Source organism: Pteropus medius, unplaced genomic scaffold (assembly GCF_902729225.1).
Source record: "Pteropus medius unplaced genomic scaffold, Ma_sr-lr_union100, whole genome shotgun sequence".
NCBI lineage: Eukaryota > Metazoa > Chordata > Mammalia > Chiroptera > Pteropodidae > Pteropus > Pteropus medius.
The window spans coordinates 5,373,173-5,377,393 of record NW_024349519.1 but is presented as its reverse complement, the minus strand read 5'-3'; positions in this window follow the sequence as shown (position 1 = coordinate 5,377,393).

The following is a 4,221-nucleotide window of genomic DNA, read 5'->3' as shown; positions in this document are numbered from 1 at the left end:
ACCTTCCTATAAGTCTTTAGGCCTTAATTTACTTAAGAGTGTAATAAAAGTGTTAAACTAGAAGAGGATGACAAATAGGATTCACTTTATGACGAAAGCTTTGTCGAAGAAGATTGAGAAGCCACGTGTAATATGATCAATTACTAATGTCTATAACAGGTACTGGAACAGAGTAATTCCAGTATATGTGCAGAAATATGTTGTCTCTAGAATAAAAGATGGATAAAATCTCTTCTACTTCTAGCAGTCAGTGAATTAGTTAGTAGCCTTTAGTGGGTTGTTGATATAGGCTGAGGAAATTCAACTTGTTCCAAATTCCACTGGAGAAAAAAGTGGGCAGATGTTTGAAGGAATGAACGCGTTTAGGGGAGAAATGAAATCCCTTTTGAGTCTTGAGTGGTAAGAGCAGTAGCAATCCAAGATGTACCAAGAATGCAGTATTGTGTTTTATTTCATGTTGTCCAAAATTGTGCTTGGCTGCTTTAGATGCCTATAATAATACATAATTAATATCTAGAGTTAGACACCCCCTACCTCTCTTTCATTCAAATGTTCAGGTTAATTGACTCTCCAGGAAAGAAACAGGAGGAATCTATTTAATATTATCGACAACATGGTTTCAACAAACTGATAACGAATATTAAGTTCTCTCAATGTGAAACAAATTGATTTTTTTAAAATATGACAATTTTTATAACATGTTGCATTCAAAGTTTCAGAAACTTGTTCCCACATAATTTAAGTATACTCCCACCTCTTTTTCCCAGATGCAGAAGTAATTTATGTAGAAGCAGACATTAAAATAAGTCACTCAGGGCAGACTCGCTTTCATTTACATAGTGTTCTTTGGGGGGAAAGTAGTAAATCAGTTTTAACCTGTTTGGGCCTGCATCCAAATAATGTACAGTCCTGTTTGAAGAGAATCAGTTTTGAAATTTGTAAAAGAGATCATATGAAATGCATTACTCAATTAAGTAAAGGAATTTATACTTTATTACAGAATATTGTACCATCTGCCGGATGAATATAACTAATTAAATTTGACTTGGTATGTGATTTTAACAAACAGTTGAAAAATGAAAATTCTGCAATGAATTCTTCAGCAGCACCTGAAATGATAGCTACCCACTGGGAGAGATTGCATCCAGCTCTGCTCAGGTTGCAAACAGACTTTCCATTGTCTGGCTGCAGACTGCATAATGTTTGCATTAAAAAGCAGATCAGTTTCAGTAACTACTCATAAGCAACACAGAAAACCCAAATGCAGTGTTTGTCTGCTATTGTCAAAGAACTAACAAGCTAACATAATGAAATCAAAATGGTTGCAAAGCTTCCCTGGCCATAGAACAGTAATGACAACTTCGTTCTTAGGTGCAATACCAAAATCTCTTTTAAAAGAAGCAGCTAAAACAACCCTGTACAAAAATACTCATTATTTGTAATACTGTGATTGAGTTGAAATGCCACAGTTACAAATCAGGCTAAAGCCACAATACTCTTTTTAGTCTTGAATATGAGGCGATCTAACCTAGCTGTCTCTATACATGTTGGTTACATCTGTCAAACGGAAATAGTATTATGTCACTTTGTCAGGAGAGCTGTTAGGGGAACCAAAGACTTAGAATCTGCTTTATACCAAATGTATGAAATTATCAACACGGATGCTAGGCTAGGATAACAAAACGATTAGTTAAAAGAAAAACATTTCCATCAGAAACATGACTACTCAGTGTCAACTACTGAAGCATCATATTTGACTTTTTCACTTTTCACCCAGATGTTCTTATTCTGTGTTGCCTCAGCTTTGGTACTTTGTATCAGCCAAACAAATGCATCATTGACTAAGTGCCAACGCGTCAACAAGCTTTAGAGCTCATGAGAACTAAGTCTTTTAAAGATCAGTCATCATTTCTCCAAGGAACTTTGCTAAAATTAATACATTTTAATATTTAAATAATGCTATTTCTTTTTCAAAAATAAAATAATGCTATATTAGGTTCTTAAAGGAAGGAGCATATTAAAGCATTTCTTAATTTGTTCAAACAGTTGAACAGTATCCCTTAATATGAAGAAAGAGATGAGTAAGTGCAGCTAGCTCTGTTATCCATAAATGAAAGAGAATAGTGTTGAGAATCTGTAAAATTTGGTGATAAAGGCTTCTGAGTAGCATATGCTTCCACTTTGGGCTAATGGTGTTTATGAAGCACTCAGCATCATCACTCTTCAGAAGAAACTTGGAGTTGAACAGAAAAGAAAACAGATTTGTCTGAGAAACAGAAGGAGTTGATACCATTAAGACCTATATGAGGAGAGAAGTTTCTCAAGTTTCATTTGTGCAGGAATTAAGAATCCACAGGAAATGAGCATTTTGGAATTAACTAGGTTATTCAAATACTGAGATTATTTTTCTATACCTATTTTTTCATGGTATGAAAATCATGGTTATCTTGGGTGCCTAATAAGACAGCTGAATTCAAAGTAACCTGTTGACATATGGGAATGATAGGAACAAATGCCAAATTGAAATACGCAGAAGGAACATATGAAATAAATCACTGCAGAGCTGAACACATGTAGGCAGAGCTGGCCAAATTGGACTTTGGAAAAACCAAGAAAAACAGAATGAGATAAATGCTTGAGCTTGCAGTTGGGGAATACAGTAATTCTCTTGAGGTCAGAAGAAGCTTCAACATACAAACCTGAGCTATAGGATTCGAAGGTAGCTACAACAAAAGTCCATCTAGACAAGCCATCAAGCCTTATTCTTTAATTGTATATTTATCAAAGACATTTTACAGGATATCCCTGTTAAGCTGACCTGCCTGTTTACAATATGTGTTCACTCAAGAATGGATTTATAAACATATTTTATTTGCCAAGTTTGAAAATCTTGAACATCTTTTATAAATACATTATCCAGGCATTATTTTAAATACTGTTGTCCTGGTGAGATGATTTCTGGCAGGTCTCTGTGGGGTTTCCTGTTTTAGTATCATCTGAGTAGGTGATGACCACACATCAGTCAGGAAGAATGGCGACTTGCACCTGTGCTCATTGGAAAAGCATTCTATCAAATAGGGCACTGGGCCTTCCTTTCAGTAGCTTGTCTGAGGTGGCGCTGGCCTGAGAAGAATCTTGTCGTACTTTTGAAGTTTCCCTTTAAAATTGTTTTGAGCCAATCTATCAACAGGTGTATGCTTTTTCTGCCAGATAGCAGCAATTAAGATATCAACTGTTATTTCCTTGATTGCAGAGGGGGAACAGGAGGCTAAGATGTACTCAAAGCAGTTTAGGTTAGAGGCAGCATCTGGGTTTCTGTAAGAAATGGTTTTATCCAGTTTGGCAGTTGACTTGAGCAAATGGCATCAAGTGACATTTTTCAGGTCACAAAAAGGTAATGTGAAACAGAACCTTAGAAAGAACTGTCATTAAGACCCACCATCCCCACAGTGACAGGATACAGCCAGTCCCCTCACTGATTAAGAAGCGATTTTGAATTTAAATAATAGAGATGTTTTAAGCTAGTTCCTAAGAGACAGATCTTTGGTGTACATGTTTAATTTTAGAAAAAAATGCATTTTTTTAAAAAAATTTTTTAAAATTTTTTTCTAAAATTGTTGATACAATTCTGCTTTTCTTTCCTTAATTTGATGTGTCTTACCCGGTACCATTTAGGAAATGCTATCAGCTGTTATACTGCCCTGACCCATACTATTTGGTTCTTTAAAAGCAGAAACTTAGACAGTAATATTGCTATTATTAATAATTATAACTATTATTTATGAAGTACTTACTGTGTGCCTGGCATTGTTCCAAGCACTTTATCTATATTATCTCATTTAATCCTCACAAAAACCACTATAAGAAGGTACTATTATTATTTTCATCGTGCAGATAAGGAAACTGATGCATAGAATGTATATATTTAATATTAAGAGTATTCCTATTCATCTTTCTAACTTCAGCTAATATATTTTCTAGCACAGAAGTAGTTATATGGTAGGATTAGGTTGTAACTTGCCTCTGGTATCCTGCTTTCAGTCCATGCCTTGGATTATAACCTAGTGATTTTAAAAACTTGTTTTGAATCAATTTTTTCAAGATGCAATAATACCTTTAACCCCTGGCAAAAGTAATTCCTGTTATTCAAATCTAATAAAGATGTATGATGTTAACATATTTCTTAGCATTCACTCTCAAAATTAATCAAGTATATCATAC